We start from the raw sequence: 19,319 nt of genomic DNA, 5'->3' as shown, positions 1-19,319 counted from the left end.
TACTTTCTAGCCAAATAAATAAATCCAAATAAATTTAAACCTTTCATCTACTCCTTTTATGGTTATAACACAGAGCCAGAATTTTTGCTAGCTCTGGGAGCCATCATTCTAATCACATTCTGTAAGGTGACAAATGTCATACATTCCACACTGTGTGGCAGCCATCTCTTTAGACTCATGTAATTTTGGGAAAGGAGGAAGTTCTTGGCTGAGTGCTACCTTGAACTTTCCACCGCATCTCTGCCCCCTCACACCAGAGGCAGTCGTTTTGGGCTCAGTTTTTACTCCCTGGTAATTGGCTACAGTAATAGCGTACATCTAAGAGATGGAGGAAGTCCATGTCAGTGTATTATGTTTACGAGGAAGGTGGATTGAGCCTTTTCAGCAAATCTCTAATAGGTGTCCTTTTAAAATTTCAGGTTTATGGGAGAAACGTAAGTTAGTCACCTTTTCACAATTGTGTGGATATGTAACATTTGGGGGATCTTTGTGGACTCCCACTTATCTATGCATTTTACCGGCACCTCAGGACAGAAGGGTGACCTTGTTGTCTTAACGTGTACTGCCCGGTGGTCTCTGGAGACCTTTCAAGTCAATTGTACCCCAATGTCCCATGTACAGAAAAACTTCATTAGAACGAACTTTACTTGATATAAAACTCCTATTAACGATTTTTTATTAAATAAAAGTAGCTTGAATGTTCTTTTAAAATCATGTATCTGGATTGTTGTTTCAATGAAGGATTTATTTTCCATGCTGCTTTCGAGCTTCGGGATGGTAGGATAGCAGAAACCTGAGATATCTGCCATCATCTGCCGCAGGAAACACCGAGTGTTCTCTTGTTACACAATTGGGTGGGTACAACGATTGGAAAATGAACAAAGTGACTGTGCAAACTACTTTTTAGGAACAGCCTAAACACTCAGAATGCGGCAGCTTAAAGTGCATACATATGGACTAACTTTTATAAATGATACTCTCATGTCTGTTAGCCATACAATCTCCTGTTATCTCAGTTACTCATTTCACATATGGAATGTGTTACTTCAAATGTGTGCTTTCTTCCTGAACATATTGTCAAAGGAAGGCATCAGCTATGGGCTAATTGCCATCAATTTCAGCCCGCCATGATCCTTGGAAAGAGATCTCCCAAGTGTCATTCATCATCAGTAGGACAAGTGTCGGGAGTTTGTTTATTTTTTTCCAGTAGCAACGATGGATACATGGAGTCGTCAAACCTCCTCCTGGCCTCCTTGTGATTAATGGCATGTGTTTATAAGATGGATAGCTGGGGTTGGCAGATGGCTAGAGAAGAAGCACCTTCGGTTTAAAATGTGTGTAATAATAATGATTGAGACCCCATTCTGTAATCGACTGAGCTAGTTCCAATAAAGATAAGCAGGTTTGAATCCACTTTGTGCCTATCTTTTCACTGACAATAAAGTTAGCTATTTTAAAATGCAGTGCCGTGTGGAAAATATTTTGGTGTTTACCCAACAGAGGCTTTATTTACACTGTATGGGTGATCACTTTGAATTTAGTATGCAGTGAAATTGCCTTTCAAGGGCAGCAAGCAACAGAATTTGCATTTGCTTAAAGTATGGAGTGTGATTATAAAGTATTAAGACAACAACACAGGCCACATGCTCTAATCGGTTCCTTTTTGTATTTGGGCAGCATATAGTAAAAGCTTTGCATCTTTTTATCTCCTGTTTCTGAGGGATAAAATGATGGCCACCCAAAGCAGAGAATTCATCCTTTAGTTAGCAATTTGGAAGGCCCCCTTGATGTTTCTTTTGTACCCTTGTTCTTATGCCAATTCATCAGTTTTGGTTGAGGGAGCTTGTTATTAAAAGCAAATCAAAACCGCAAACAAGTTGGCTTTTTTCACCGAAAATGTTAAAGCTGCCTTTCCACTGCCCTCCCTGCACCTCCTGTTTACAACTGGGTCCCACCCTGACTGCGAAGGGTAAGAGCCCCCAAGGGCTTTGAAATGACACTTCTTACAGAGAAATTGGCTGGATGGGTGTTGCAAAGTGTATGGGAAGGGGATATAGAATTCATTAAACTCTAAATTTGATTTGTTATAATGAAGTCAGGCTACATTCCCTCCATATTTATGATGAATACATTGGAAACGTCACACCAGGTATGAAAGCCCACTCCTCTTTTTTGGGATGAAGATGGCATTAAGTGAACCCATCTCTTTTTTTTTTTTAAGATTTTATTTATTTATTTGAGAGCGAAAGAGAGAGAGGGGGAGAGGGAGAAGCAGGCTCCCTGCCTGAACCTGATACTGGACTCTATCCCAGGACTCTGGGATCATGACCTGAGCCAAAGGCAGTCGCTTAACCCACTGAGCCACCCACGCGCCATCAACCCCACCTTACAAAGCTCTGTGAAACATTTTTTTTAAGATTTTATTTATTTATTTGACAGAGAGAGAGATCACAAGCAGGCAGAGAGGCAGGCAGAGAGAAAGGGGGAAGCAGGCTCCCAGCTGAGCAAAGAGCCTGATGTGGGGCTTGATCCCAGGACCTGAGATCATGACCTGAGCCAAAGGCAGAGGCCTAACCCACTGAGCCACCCAGGCGCCCCGTGAAACATTTTTTTTTTCAGAAGTATATTGTGACCAGTTCTTAATGAGCAGTCATTTGCAGGGAGAAAGAAACAGGTTCCTTCAAAAGTGACTGAGATTGCGTTGTAGGAGCTTTGTAGAATTAGCTGGTTTTATAACTGACCTGATCATCTGTGTGGGTACTTCATCTCCCCTTGCTGTGGGCCTCCCTATTGTGAAGCTATTCACAGTCTATGTGAGTTCCACAGTTGCAGGAAAAAAAAAAACACCTGCTGCTTCCCACCTTCTTCACCTCCCACTTCTCCTGCAGGGAGGTTTTTATGGGAGGAAAAAAGTGTGTGATTTAGTTTTAGAATACTTTCAAAATGGCTTGGCTATCACCATGATAATTGAGTGAAGACCTGTGGAGGACAGGACTTAGTTTCCAAAAAGGAAATGACACCAAAATTTCATACCACGCCACAAATACTCAGATGCATGAGCTGGCCAAATCCAAGGTATTTATTTAGGCTCCCATGAGTATTTTGCTTGCTGAATGCCTCTAACCAATGGTTTCAGGCATGTATGAGTTGTGGAATCTCACTGTGTATTAGATGTTGCCATTATGTAAAAGGCCCCAGGGTTTGAAAAAAAAAAGAACAAAAACATAGCCCATGGTTCTAATTTACGAGAGAAAATGACACATACACATGCACATACCTACATTTACAATTCTTTCTGGCATACGAAATGAAAAGAGTTTAAACAAGATTCAGAACTAGTGCAAAGGACAGAATGATTGCTGGGATGGCACAGAGTATGTGTGTGGGGGGCGGAGAGGTCTAAGGGGGGCTTTGAAGGATGTATTGGCATTAACCTGGTGAACTAGGGAATGGGGATGAGCATTCCATGCAGAAGGAATAGCACGTGCAAAGGCAATGTTACTTTGTTGGACCTGTGATCAAATGAAGACCACTGTTTCCAAGATCAAAGGCCTGAAAGAACTACGAATTTTAACACCTCTGAATCTGAATTGAAATTTACAAGCTTCCCCGATTAGGTGGTAGAATGTAGTGTACTGGTCCAGTAGTTGAAATTACATGGGCGTCTAGTCCTAAATCTGCAGCTAAACAGTTGTTTACCTTTGGATAAGTCCCTTAACAGGATCAGAGAGGTTTATCAGTAAAATGGGGATAAATACTGGTTTTTGTGTACCTCATGGAGAGGGAGTAAGATAGCTTCATAAAATGAGAACAGAAAAAGTTGCCAGCAGAAACAATGGGACAAATTTATAAGGATGAGGTTTCTGTAACTTCTATTAAGGAAAATTTCAAACATACACAGAAGAGAATAGGACAAGGCCGCTCCATGTGTCCATTACTGGGCGTTAGCATTATCAATGTGTGGTGAATCTTGCTTCATTTATCACCCGTGCCCATCAGCCCCGTATTATTTGGAAGCACATCCCAGACATCCTAGTGTGCATCCATAAATATTTCAGTATTCATAAAAATGAAACTTTTAATAATGAAAAGTGTAAAGTGCTACTCCTGGAACCCAAACAAGATGACAGCCCATTTGTGCTTTGCCATTGACAAAGCTTCTTTGTTTGATCTCACAACCCCTGCCTTAAACAAAAACCCACTTTCTCAAAAATAGAGGGGTTCATTCTCCCATAATCCAAATACCAAAGGGGAATATATTTTCTTTAAAGGCTCCTCAGTGCAGCTTCTAAGCTATTATTTCTCCTCCACTCATATGAAAAGCTCCAGCTTCTTTAAAGTCCCTGTCCTCCACCTGTTCTTTATTTATCCTCATCTACTGAGGATAGTGACCTCTAGTGAGGTCACTATCCCAAGCTCAGATGATTTTGGCCCCTAAGTCACAGTTGTCCTCTCCAGGCCCAGACATCCCAATCAGCATCCTGCGCTATTGGCTCACTGTCCTTTCCAACTCTACTGACCTCCACATCCACTCCACCTCAGCCTGCTGTGCTCACGGCTAACCCAGACCTGATCATCAGGGAGAACTGATCCACCATGGAAATCACATACACCAGTACCCCACTCTCTGTCCACAGGCTCCCATCCTCCCAGTTCTTCTAGCCTGACTTTATCTGCCCTTTGACTTCCAGGAGACTGAAATCCTTTGATGTCCCCCTTTTCTTCCTAGGTTTTAGCCCCAACCTACTTAATCTGGACATCATGCTCAATCACCTGAAATCATACATAGCCCTTAAAATCTCAACCATTCTTTCCAAACTAGAACCTCATGGGTCATCCTTGTTACCTCCTTCTTCCCCATAGCTGATATCCAATCCATCATTAATCCTAACAAAATGAAAAAAAATTCATCCACTATCTAATTATAGTCAACAACCTATTTTAAGCTACCATTATCTTTCACCTAGCCCATTTCTTCTCTCTCTCTTTTTTTTAAGATTGATTGATTGATTTGAGAGAGAGAATGGCCAGGGGTGGAGGGAGAGGGAGAAGCAGACTCCCCACTGAGCAGGGAGCCTGATGCCGGGCTGGATCCCAGAACCCTGGGATCATGACCTGAGCTGAAGACAGACACTTAAGAGATTGAGCCACCCAGGCATCTCTTGCCTAGCCTATTTCATAGCATATTAACTTATTTGCCATGTCCACTCTTGTTCTTCTATACATACACATACATATGTATACTACATATACATATATGTGTTCCATATACACATATGTATATATACATATATAGAACATATATTCTACTTATAGAACATATATATATAAGAATTTATATTTGTATTTACTCAGCAGCAAATATAAATCATATTGTGTTATTCCCCTGCTTAAAATCTTTTGAAAGCTTCTCGTTGCAAAGTGAATGAAATGGGGCCACAAAAGGTAAAACAACTAACCCAAAGTTTTACTGTGGATGGATTTAAGACTAAAAACCCAGATCTCTCAGACTCTTATTCCAGCAGGATCATCATCATGCTTTGTTCTGAATATCTTTTGTTCTCATGCTTATAGGACACTACTGCTATGATGTCATTATCTTCTCTGATGTTAACTTAAAACAGTACTTCTTGCAGTCGTCTCCAAGCCATCTGTATTGGAATCACCGCAAGTGTTTATTCACTGCACACCCCATGATCTTCCCCCCAGAACAATTTACCCTGTTGTTCCAGGGCAAGGCCCTGGAATTTGCACTGTAACAAGCTTCCTGGGAGATTTTGACGTAGCTTGTCCTGACAGCACATACTTGGACAAATACTGGCTGAGAATTTCCGGGCATTTATCTTATTTCCCTTCCACTCTCCCGTCCCCCTGCTACATAACTGACACTCAAGTACACATAGTTAAATGAATAAATCCAGTTTGGACATTAGCTATCACACATACCCTTACTTTAAGCAGCCATTTTATTTTCTTCATTTACCCTTAGTACTGATGGCAAAATGGTTGTCTTTTCTCCCCAGATATGACTCTTAAGTGGATGGATTTACTGCTCTGATCAAACAAGACATGTCATTGTTACTTTTGTTATTGGTTTACGTGGTTTATAGTCTTTGAAACAACCACAGCCATATTTATCATCTTGGCCAGCTTATTTAGCCCCAGTGACCGTTCTGTAATATGAGGTCACAGGATTATGATCTCTAATGTCCCTCCTGGCTCTTACATCCCTTGATACCACGAGACTAAATACTACCTCTGAGGTCATAAATTCTTTCACATGCATCCAAAATTGACTATGTAGCACAGATAAAAGACATTTTAAAATCTGAATAAACTGATAATATTCTACAGGCCTAAGATCTGTTCATCAGGCTTCAGTTCTTTTCGCCACTGGTTGGGCCCACACTTGACTTTTTTTTTTTTTAAAGATTTTTTATTTCTTCATTTGACAGAGAGAGAGATCACAAGTAGGCAGAGAGGCAGGCAGAGAGAGAGGCAGAGAGAGAGGAGGAAGCAGGCTCCCTGCAGAGCAGAGAGCCTGATGCGGGGCTCGATCCCAGGACCCTGAGATCATGACCCGAGCCGAAGGCAGCGGCTTAATCCACTGAGCCACCCAGGCACCCCCCACACTTGACTTTTTATTCGGTCTTGGCTATACCTACTCTATTCTCCTACTAGGCCTGTCATTTTCCATTGAAGACATGTCCACAAGAATAAATTTCCCAGGAAAACCTGAGATCAAAACAGGAGGAAAGCAGGGTAGTTCACATTTCTTTTAAACTATGAGTCAGTGGTAATTTGCATTTATCCAATTGTAAGGGACTGGGTGGCACTAACAAGGGAGAGTAGAAGGGAAATAATCAAGGCATGTGTCACATTGCAGTGGATGGCCAAGTAAATGATGACAGTTGCTGAGCCACCATTACAGCTAAGGAACTAAGTGAAGCTGGGGAAAGGGGAAAGGGAAATAACTTTTTTTGGTAACCTGTTAGGTGTTCGAAACTAGTTGTGCAAAAACACATACAATACATATCTTCCGGGGCACCTGGGTGGCTCAGTGGTTGAGTGTCTGCCTTGGGCTCAGGTCATAATCTCAGGGTCCTAAGATAGAGCCCCACATCAGGCCCCCTGCTCAGCGGGGAGTCTGCTTCTTCATCTGCCCCCCACCCCCTGGGGCTTGTGCCCTATCTGGCTATCTCTCTTTCAAATAAATAAATAAATAATCTAAAAAATATGTATTCTTCCCAATGACCAAAGTTAAAAGATCCAAAAAATTAAAGCATGCATTTTTATTTTATTTATTTAAGATTTTATTTATTTATTTGACAGAGATCACAAGTAGCAGAGAGGCAGGCAGAGAGAGAGAGGGAAGCAGACTCCCTGCCGAGCAGAGATCCCGATGTGGGGCTTGATCCCAGGACCCTGAGATCATGACCTGAGCCGAAGGCAGAGGCTTAACCCACTGAGCCACCCAGGTGCCCCTAAAGCATGTATTTTTAAAAACTCTTTTCTTTCTCTCATGCCCAGGGGTCAGCCACATCTTGTTATTCTTAAAGTTTAGACAATTTGGAAGACCCTCTTAATAGAAAAAAGACCTTAAAAAGTTATGCATACACTAGATTCTAAAGTATTTATTTAGAATGAGAAATCACAGCTAATTATAATTTTTGAAAGCTGACAAATATCACAAACATGATAATAAATAAGAAAAGCAACACATTGTTAAGAAGTTCTTATTTAAATTCCAGTTAGTTAATAGAGTATAATATTAGTTACAGGTATAGAATTTAGTGATTCAGCACTTCCATACAACACCCAAAGGTCATCACAACAAGTGCTGTCCTTGATCTCCATCGCATATTCACCTCCTCTCCCCTGGTAACCATCAGTTTGTTCCCTAGAGTTAAGAATCTGTTTCTTGGATTGTGTTTCTTTCCCCCATGATCATTTTTTTTTTGTTTCTTAAATTCCACATATAAGTGAGATCATATGGTGTTTGTCTTTTTCTGACTGAATTATTTTGCTTGGCATAATACTCTCCAGCTCCATCTATGTCATTGCAGATGGCAAGATGTCATTCCTTTTTATGGCTGAGTAATATTCCATCGCATATACTACATCTTTATCTGTTCATCAGTCGATGGACACTTTGGCTGATTTCATAATCTGGTTATTGTATATAATGCTACGATAGACATGGGGATGCATGCATCCCTTTGAATTAGCATTTTTGTATCCTTTGGATAAATAGCTAGTACCACTATTACTGGATCATGGGGGTAGTTCTAGTTTTAACTTTTTGAGGAAACTCCATACTGTTTTGCACAGTGGGTGTGCCAGTTTGCATTCCGACCAACAGTGCAAGAGAGTTCCCCTTTCTCCACATCCTCTCCAATACCTGTTGTTTCTTGTGTTGTTGATTTTCACCATTCTGACAGGTGTGAGGTGGTATCAACACATTATTTTTTATTAACTGTCCAACACACCTCTATAGTACTATTTTCCTATACTTTCGGCCTCATATTTTGTGCTTGCTTCTTCATATGCTAATGGTCTTACAATATCGTTTTCTGTCAAGAGAACAGGAAGATAATTTAGTCTTTTCACTAACATGGTTGATGAAAATGTATTGTTATTATCGATAGTTGACAAGCTAATGCACACAACTTTACACATTTGAAGTAGAACTGATGCTTATGGAACTGACCCAGGTTTGTACTCTACAAACATAAGAATTCTGATAAATTGTATTGTTATGCAATTCCCATCACAGAATGAACAAAAGTACTATGCATAGCTGTATACACTACATTATTGAGTGCATTCCTAACAGAAGAAAACTTCCTCTGTCTTTATACATTAGTGAGAACTGAATACTCTGCATCCCATTTTGCAAATCAGGTGATCGAAGGCATTTTCCATGGATTGGATTCCGGATCTATACATTTCAAACCTCACTTCAGTACCCACATATTTTCAGAGTCAAGGAACATAAGACACATTCATATAATGATAAGACCTCCGGATTTGAACTTTTCTATTACCATGCTAGACAGGTCAACAGAGTGAGCAATTGGGTATTTCTGGAAGCTATTCTTTTACCAGGATGTTTTAGCAATGATTTATCTATACTCAGGACTGACTGCAAACCACACAAATACATGTCACTGAACACAAACTAAATCTATCTCCAACTGAACTTCCCCTTTGTTAGATCTCAAAAATGAGAGAGAATGTACTGTATGGGAGTCAGAGTGGAAAGAGACAGCAGTTATATTGGGGTTCTCCAGACAAATGACAACAGTATAAATGTATGTATATGTAGTTGTATATGTATATGGAGAGAGAGAGAAACTGGCAAGTCCAAAATATTGAGGCAGAATTGCTTTTACTCTGGAAAATTTCAGTCTTTGCTGTTAAGGCATTCAACTAATTGGGTGGAGCCCACCCATATTATGAAGCATAATGGGCTTTATACAGTCTATTGATTTAAATGTTAATTGCATCTAAGAAATATCTTTGTAGCAACACCTCCAGTGGTATTTGCCAAACAACTGGACTCCATAACCTAGTAAAGTTGGCATACACAGTTACTGATCACTGCAGAGACCCTCCCACAGCACTGGAATGGGTCCATGAGATTCACATCCCATATCCAATCCATCAGCAAATCTCATTAGTTCCACCTTCAAAATATACCCAGAATCTGATCTTCCACTGAGTTCTGCTAGTTTTACCTTCTGTAGCATCACCATCTCTTCCAGTTTCTTCATGTCTGCTTTGTGTTGTCAGTGAGTTGGCTACCTCACTATTTAATTTTAAGGAGCAACATTTTTTTTAAAGATTTTTTATTTATTTATTTGGCAGAGAGAGAGATCACAAGTAGGCAGAGAGGCAGGCAGAGAGAGAGGAGGAAGCAGGCTCCCTGCCGAGCAGAAAGCCCGATTCGGGGCTCGATCCCAGGACCCTGAGATCATGACCTGAGCCGAAGGCAGCGGCTTAATCCACTGAGCCACCCAGGCGCCCCTTAAGGAGCAACATTTGCATACAATTTTCATCTACTCAGTGGTATGATTTTTTATGGTGTTTTGTTTTTGTTGCACTTTTCCACTTTTTAAAAGACAGTATATTTTGTCAGTACTGTGTCAGTTCCTTTTTTATTACTCATCCTTGAATGATTTGGATTATCTGGTCTCAGTTATTTGCAGAAGATTCTGGCTATGGAAAATGGGCCAGAGTAGCCTTCCATACTTCACTATCCAAAAGCTCTATCTCTTACAGGCAAAAAGGCGGATATCTTACTGCAAATGTGGCTCCTCTGAGTGATTCTTTGGCTTGTCCCATGTCATCAGTCTCTCTGAGCTAAACCTAGTTCAGGAAGGCATCTACCCCTGCTCTATCCATCCCAATGCCTGGACATGTTGCTGCAAACTAGAGACAAAGCATTTATAACTCAGGATGTACCAGTCAGTTACAGGAAGTATATTTTTGTTGAAGCTTCCTAAGATCAGCTATACCCTTGCTACACTCTCAGTTCTTCACCTCCCATTCCTTCTTCCCATTCCTCTCTTATCTCAGATACTTTTGGAAGCTGCAGTTTTATTTTTGAGTCTGTATAGTGGATAGATGAAGCTTATAAGGTTTCTTTTGTTCTCCTTGTTACTTTTGCATGATTTCCCAGAGAGTGAATGGGAAAAATGTACTATTTTGATTGTAATGCACTAATTTGATTTTGTAAATGACCTTATTTTTGCTCATTATTATATCCTTAGAGTATAGAATAGTGCCTCATTAAAAAGTAAGTGGGTGGCTCAGTTGGTTGAGTGACTCTTGATCTCAGGATCCTGAGTTTGAACCACCCCACCCTCTGCCCCACGTTGGGTGTAAAGCCTACTTAATAAAAAAAAAGTAATTGCTTATTAACTTTTTTTTTCAGTCTAGCAAACTATATTCTCCACTCCTGTAACTAAGTTACTGTAGTTTCTGGAGAAATATGAATAAATTGGTGCCACTACACATTTAGAGACTCCGGTTTCAGCTGGAACTTCTGCATTTGCCCTTGGCCAGTTCCTTGTTCCTTTCAGAATGTATTCCACACATTTTAACAATATTTGTTCTTTCAATCCATGAGCATGGAATGTTTTTCCATTTCTTTGTGTCTTCCTCAATTTCTTTTGTAAGTGTTCTATAATTTTCAGAGTACAGATCCGTTTCTTCTTTGGTTAGGATAATTCCTTGGTATCCCATGGCTTCTGCTGCAGTTGTAAATGGGATCGATTCCTTTATTTCCCTTTCTTCTGTCTCATTGTTAGTGTATAGAAATGCAACTAATTTCTGTGCATTGATTTTATATCCTGCCACTTTGCTCAATTCCTCTCTGAATTCTAAAAATTTTGAGGTGGACTCTTTCAAGTTTTCAACAAAGAGTAAGTATCAAGTTATCCAGAGAAATTCTACACATTCAAAGCAATCCCTATCAAAATACCATCAACATTTTTCACAGAGCTGGGACAAATAATCCTAAAATTTGTATGGAACAAGAAAAGACTCTGAATAGCCAAAGGAATGTTGAAAAGGAAAATCAAAGCTGGTGGCTTCATGATTCTGGACTCCAAGCTCTATTACAAAGCTGTAATCATCAAGACAGTATGGTACAGAACCAAAACAGACACATAGATCAATGGAACAGAACAGAGAACCGAGAAATGGACCCTTACTCCATGGTCAACTAATCTTCGACAAAGCAGGAAAGAATGCCCAATGGAAAAAGAGACAGTCTCTTCAACAATTGGTGTTGGGAAAATTGGGTAGCCACACGCAGAAGAATGAAACTGGACCATTTTCTTACACCACACACAAAGATAGACTAAAAAATGGATGAAAGACATAAATATGAGACAGGAATCCATCAAAATCCTTGAGGAGAACACAGATAGCAACCTCTTTGACCTTGGCCACAGCAACTTCTTGCTAGACATATCTTCAAAGGCAGAAGAACTAAGAGAACAAGGAGAGTGCCCTAATGTGGGAAGAGGGGTGGACAGTGATTGGAATTTGGAATAGAGGAGGCTAAGAGTGGCCCCTTGAGCACCTCCTGCCTCAAGCTTCACTTGTTCTGGAAATGGGCTAGGCTCAGTCCTTGGCATAGATCAGTAGGCCAAGCTATGGGGAGCTGGGTCAGGCAGAGGCAGAGACAGGGAAGCTGAAGAGAGGATGGCTGAAGAGAATAGTTGCCTTTGAATATTTGAAGAGTTGTCAAGTGAAAAGGAAGATTTACATTCTGTGCCCTAAGGGCTAGGTCTAGGAGCAAGGAGTGGCAGCAAAAATGAGGAAGATTTATGCAAAGTTAGGAAAAGTTTTCCATCAGAACTATCTGAAAATAAGAGCTGGAGCAAATAATCCTAAAATTTGTATGGAATCAGAAGACACCCTGAATTGTTAAGGAAATGTTGAAAAACAAAAACAAAACTGATGGCATCATGTTACCCGATTTCAAGCTTTACTACAAAGCTGTGATCACCAAGACAGCGTGGTACTGGCATAAAAACAGACACATAGACCAGTAGAACAGAGTGGAGAGCCCAGATATGGACCCTCAACTCTATGGTCAAATAATCTTCAACAAAACAGGAAAAAATATACAATGGAAAAAAGACAGTCTCTTCAATAAATGGTGCTGGGAAAACTGGACAGTGATATGTAGAAGAATGAAACTCGACCATTCTCTTACCCCGTACACAAAGACAAACTCGAGATGGATAAAAGACCTCAACGTGAGACAGGAATCCATCAGAATCTTAGAGGAGAACATAGGCAGTAACCTCTTCGATATCAGCAACTTCTTTTAAGATATGTCTCCAAAGGCAAAGGAAACACAAGCGAAAATGAACTTTTGGGACTTCATCAAGATCAAAAGCTTCTGCACAGCAAAGGAAACAGTCAACAAAACAAAAAGGCAACCCACGGAAAGGGAGAAGATATTTGCAAATGACAGTACAGACAAAAGGTTGATATCCAGGATCTATAAAGAACTTCTCAAACTCAACACACACAAAACAGATAATCATATCAAAAAATGGGCAGAAGATATGAACAGACACTTCTCCAACGAAGACATACAAATGGCTATCAGACACATGAAAAAATGTTCATAATCACTAGCCATCAGGTAGATTCAAATTAAAACCACATTGAGATACCACCTGACACCAGTTATAATGGCCAAAATTAGCAAGACAGGAAACAACGTGTGTTGGAGAGGATGTGGAGAAAGGGGAACCCTCTTACACTGTTGGTAGGAATGCAAGTTGGTGTGGCCACTTTGGAGAACAGTGTGGACATTCCTCAAGAAATTAAGAATAGAGCTTCCCTATGACCCTGCAATTGCACTGCTGGGTATTTATCCCAAAGACACAGATGTAGTGAAAAGAAGGGCCATCTGTACCCCAATGTTTATAGTAGCAATGGCCACGGTCACCAAACTGTGGAAAGAAACAAGATGCCCTTCAACGGATGAATGGATAAGGAAGATGTGGTACATGTACACAATGGAGTATTATGCCTCCATCAGAAAGGATGAATACCCAACTTTTGTAGCAACATGGACGGGACTGGAAGGGATTATGCTGAGCGAAATAAGTCAAGCAGAGAGAGTCAAGTATCATATGGTCTCACTTATTTGTGGAGCATAACAAAGAACATGGAGGACATGGGGAGATGGAGAGGAGAAGGGAGTTGAGGGAAACTGGAAGGGGAGATGAACCATGAGAGACTATGGACTCTGAAAAATAACCAGAGGGTTTTGAAGGGGTCAGGGGTAGGAGGTTGAGGAACCAGGTTGTGGGTAATAGGGAGGGCACATACTGCATGGAGCACTGGGTGTGGTGCAAAAACAATGAATACTGTTATGCTGAAAATAAATAAATAAATAAATAAAGAACTATCTGAAAATGGAATGAGCTGCTTAGAGGATGATTAGATCCTCATCATTGGAATAGTACAGTCCAGAGGCCAAATGATCACTTAACAGGCATTCATCAAACTGCATAATTATTCACAAGACTCCTTCAGGGCAGGGACACATAAGATTTATGTTTGTATTCTCAGCATTTGGTACAATACCTGGTTCAATGCCTGCTACATAGTAGGTGCTCAATCAGTGTTAGTTACTAATGATAAAAATAATGGCATGTTCTTAATTAATGTCTCATAAAATGAGTGCATTGTAATAGAATGAAAATAAGCATCACAAAGATAAAGAGACAACATGACCTTCCCTAAAATGCTGTTCTGGTGGTTGTCATAAAAATGGAATAAAATAATATATGTGAAAGCACTTTGCAAGCTCTTAAGTATTATACTAACATTTAAGCATTTTTAGGTAGTTCATCCTCTTGCCCCAACCCTGTTCTAAACCTTATGGGCAATTCAATGATATAAAAACTTAGCTCCCTGATTTTGAGAAGCTGACAATCTGAGGAGGCTGAATAAATGTATGTGAAATAATAGGAGAGGACTTCTGTACTAAATGTATGGTGCTGTCTACATAACAGCACCTCTGGGGCTCAGGGAGCCAGTGTGTCCCTATTACTTTATTGATGATTACTGACATTCCTTAAGACTTCAGTACTGACTCTATCAGTTTGTGATCTTGGGCACTGTCATAGCTCATTTGTATCTTTATCCTCATCTATCAAATGGGAACAACAACTCCTGGCTTACTTTGAGGACAAAATAGGGTAATGGACTAAAATGCATTTAGTCAAAGTAAACCATGCTCTACAAATGCAACTGTAATCATCATTGTACAAGCATTTCACATCCTTGCTCTTGTGCTACATAGCTAGTGTTCTTTTTTTTTTTTTAACTTAACATGCTGATGATCACTGATACCCAATTTATCCAACTTCCCTTACTCCTTCTCCTTGGAGGGAGGAAAACTGAGCTGTAGGGACCATAAATCTACTGTCTGGGGTAACTGTTGAAATGTGGGTTATAGTAGGCACTCCATGGCAGAGCATACACATCTAACCATTGAAGATGGAAACAGGGTAGGTGTGGGGATGGAGGATGGGAGTTAGGGAGTGCTGATTGGCCCTTTGGGAGCTGACTCTTCCTTTGTCTGTGATGTGCTTCTCTTTCCTGGTTTGGTCTTTCCAGAAGCTGTTTGCAAGCTGGGCTAAGTGTCTGTTTGCTGTCTTCCTACATTGCCTTCTTGCTATTGACTGATTTGTGGCCCCCCAGAATTCATATGGTGAAGACCTCATCCCCACTGTGACTGTAGTTGGAGATGAGGCTAAAAGGAAGTAGTTGTGGTAGAACGAAGTCATAAGGGTGAAGTCCTAACCTGATGGGATTTGTGGTTTTTTAAGAAGATGAAGAGAGATGTCTCTCTCCACAGGCACGAGCATGCCAGGAGGAAAGGCCATGCAAAACACAAAGAGAAGATGGCTGTCTGCAAGCCAGGATGAGAGCTCTCACCAGAAGCCAAATCCTGGCAGACCTTGATCTTAGACTTCCCAGCCTCCAGAATATGAGAAAATATTTGTTAAATCCAGGCAGTTGACAGTATTTGTATGAGCTGACTAAGACACATCTCATCACACTTTGGGCACATGCAGACTTATAACACAGAACCAGGGGAAGAAAAGGCTACAGATCAAGAGGAAGGGAAACTCCACCCTGAGCTGAGGTCCCTAAACATGGGGAGCAGTAGAGTGTGGTGTGTGAATGAATGATGCCATTATTCTCAGACAAGGATCACTGAAAGTCAGTGGTAGGTTTGTGGAATCAACAACTGTTTTCCAGCAGGAGGTCATTTGTGTTTTAAACTAAAGCCACATTCCTGAGCAAATTGCTGAAACCTTCTGTAGTAAGGCTGGCTCAATGGAACCATGAGAAGCTGAGTTGCTGAAGCAAGAAACAGTCTGTTTCTTTTTTTAGTGGTCAAGTTCTGTAGAGGCATTGTGTAGCAGATGGGGTTATTTCTGTACCTTCTTCTGCTATGGTTTTTTCCTGTTTCTTTAGAACTAAAAGTAAATTCGAAATTGAAGTCTATGTAGAAATTAAACTATTTTGCTTTTCCTTTTGTTTTGTTTTTTTAAATATTGTTATTGCTGCTTCTGATTCTGTGCTCGGATCTATTTATTTCCAGGTATCCAAAGCCAACAGTGGCTCCTTCAGACTGTATCATCTTAGCAGTCAATGCATCAAGATGAAACAAAAAACAAAACAAACAAACAAACAATGAACCCACAGGTTTGAGGATTGCTTCCTGTACAGGCTGTAGGAAGTTTTCTTCACCAAGATGTCCAAGAAAACATTTGGTATCCAGATGCTATGTATGACAGGGCTCTTGTTCTCTCTCATGGTCCGTGTGACCTGAGCTATGGATGACTCTGGGATATGGTCAGAGCTACTTGATACAGACAGCTTTCTTAGTAAATGCGTCAAGTTTAGGACAACAGGACAGGTGGGTGATGTAGGTTAGGTAGGATTCAGTGACAACTACTGACCAATCTTGACTATCTGTGAGGCACTGCTTTAGAGTCATTGGAGGCAGATTTCTCAAAATACAGGGACCTGGAATCTGTTCCCAGAGGATATGGTTTGGTAGGTCGGTTATGAGACCTGGGTATCTGCCTATTGAATAAACTCCCAAGTTATTCTGTTACACAGTCAAGATTAAAAACCCTTTCCTTTAGAGGGCCTCCAAAATTAAGAGGTAGACATAACTGGAGAAGAGCCAGTCTCAGCTTTCTTTAGCTAGATCAGTTCCAGACCCTCAGGCCACCATGGTATGAAAAAAAGGCAGTTATTTTGTGTTGATGTGTGATATGTAAGGCAAATGGAGGATCTCTCATGCTTGCTTTCAAACGAAGAACCCTGAAGTATAGCACATTGAACTAAATGGAATGGGAATATGTCATGTGCATATTGCCATTTAGTAAATATTTAATAAATCCTCAGAATGGGCAGGAAGGAATTTTCATTTTAGTGTTTGGTCAGAAAAATTGATCCTACCTGCTGATGTTGTAGCAGTGCCAGAACTTCAACCAAATTTTTCATTCTTTTGTGTATTTGTTCATGTTTTGATTGACATTCATTCATTTATTCATTTATTCATCAAATGATGTCATAGGATAGTGTGCTGGCTCTGGAGATATAGTGAAGAAGTTAAGTGTCTGCCTTTAAGGATATTAGTGATTAAAAGAAGAAGCAGTAGCTGTCTGGCACAAATGTTACCAAAACAAAGTTGCATATAGGGTGGACCATACACACGGCCAGAAGAGGCAAGAGCTTCAAAGAAATAAATTCACTGTCTTAACCCAAGAGTTCTGTAGTACTTGCTAAAGTACCAGGCACTGTTTTAAATTTTTAAATCTATTAAATAAGTACTATTATTATCCTATTTTATAGGTGAGGAAACTGAGGCATGGAGAGATTAAGTAACTTGCCTAAATTGTCAAGAAGCAGAGCTAAGGGTCAAATGTTTTCTTAACCACTGTCTTATATTCCTTTCTTTTTGATATCTGAAATCTCCACCAGAAGAGAGTCATTGTTTTCATTCGCTGTAACAGTCATCAATGGTTACATTTATTAAAATCTTACTACATATCACTTACTGTACTAAGTATTTTACAGCTATGACTTTATCACTTAATCTTTGTATCAACTATCTTCATTTAAGAAAGAGGAAGCTGAGAACAAAGAGGTTAGTTCATTGCTCAAGGTCACACAGTGAGCAAAGGGCAAAGCTTTGATTTGAAAAAAGTTCTGTCTGAAGATCCCACACTCTTTTTTTTTAAAGATTTTATTTATTTATTTATTTATTTATTTATTTATTTATTTGACGGGATGGTGGGAAGAAGAGAGAACCCAAGGAGGGGGAGCTGCAGGCAGAGGGAGAGGGAGACGCACACTCCCCACTGAGCAACAAGCCTGATGCAGGGCTCCGTCCCAGGACCCTGGGATCACTACCTAAGCCAATGAAAGATGCTTAACTGACTGAGCCACCCAGATGACCCTAGAGCCCGTAGTCTGAACTGCTATACTATATTGCCTTTCCACAAAGTGATAACACAGTTAAGGCGACATTAACAATAAGAGACCTAGAGTTAAGAGCACACAACCTGGAGCCAGAATGCCTGGGTTTAAATTTTCTCTACAACTTTCAAGCTGTTGTGAACCTGAATCATTGGTTTCATTTATAAAATGAGGATGCTAGTGGTACCTATCTCATAGAGCTGTGATTAGGATTAAATATATTAATATAAGAAAATACTCAGAAGAACATCTGTTACATGATGAGCACCACGTAAGTATTGGCTGTAACTAGCATTATTCTCTGACAAGAAGTAGCCACCAGCCATTTCAGTATGAGTGTCTATGAGATGTTAGCTAGCTTGTCAGCCAGCAAAGCTCTGATAAGCTGCACTATCAGATTTGAAAGGGGTAGAGGTGGCATGGAGAAGGGTATTCCAGGCAAAGCCATGAAGGTCAGAAATAGCATGGTGTGTTTGGGACTGAGGACGGCCAGATTCTCAAGATAACTGGGCAGGGCGTATTTGAAGTAGAGTGTCCAAACGGAAGTCACATTATATAGAGTCTCACATGCCACACTCAAGGATTTAGACTTGACCTCAAGCAGGAAAGGGACATGACCAATTTTGCATTTGGAAGCTCATCACTCCGGCAGCACTCTGGTGGATGGATTGAAAGGGGACAGTCTTGAGAAACATTGTTCCTATAGCTTTCTTTCCCCCCTTTTTCTATAGGTAATAATTAATGCTTGAACTCGGGCAACCAGAAACAGTGAGAATGGAGAAGAGGGATGGATGTCAGAGATAATTAGGAGGTGGCATTTACAGGACATAGTGAGTGATTGAATGTGGTAGGGGAAGGTAGAGAGAGGAATTTAAGATGACTCCCAGGTTTCTGGCCTGGGTATCTTGGTGAATAGTGGGGCAATGCACTAAGAGTACACAGGAAGAGAAGAAGGTTTGACGGGAGGGAGTACAGACAGTTGATTTAGTTTGGGACATGTTGAGTCTGAGATGCCTTTGGGACATCTAAGATCTCCTGAAGCTCAGGAGAGAGATATAGAGTAAAGGTAAAGACTTTAGAATCATCAATTTTTATGTTGTATTAAGGCCACAGGATCAGTTGAGATTGTGTAGGAAGGGGCATAGAGAGAACCCTGGCTCACAGTGGCATTTAAGGGGTGAGCACAAGAAGAGTGGTTAGTAATGCATCCTGGGGTAGAACAGCCAGAGGGGAAAGAAGAGAACAAAGAGGGAAGATTTCTGTTGGGATCT

Source organism: Meles meles, chromosome X, assembly GCF_922984935.1.
Source record: "Meles meles chromosome X, mMelMel3.1 paternal haplotype, whole genome shotgun sequence".
Classification (NCBI taxonomy): Eukaryota; Metazoa; Chordata; class Mammalia; order Carnivora; family Mustelidae; genus Meles; species Meles meles.
Note: the sequence above shows the minus strand (reverse complement) of the source record.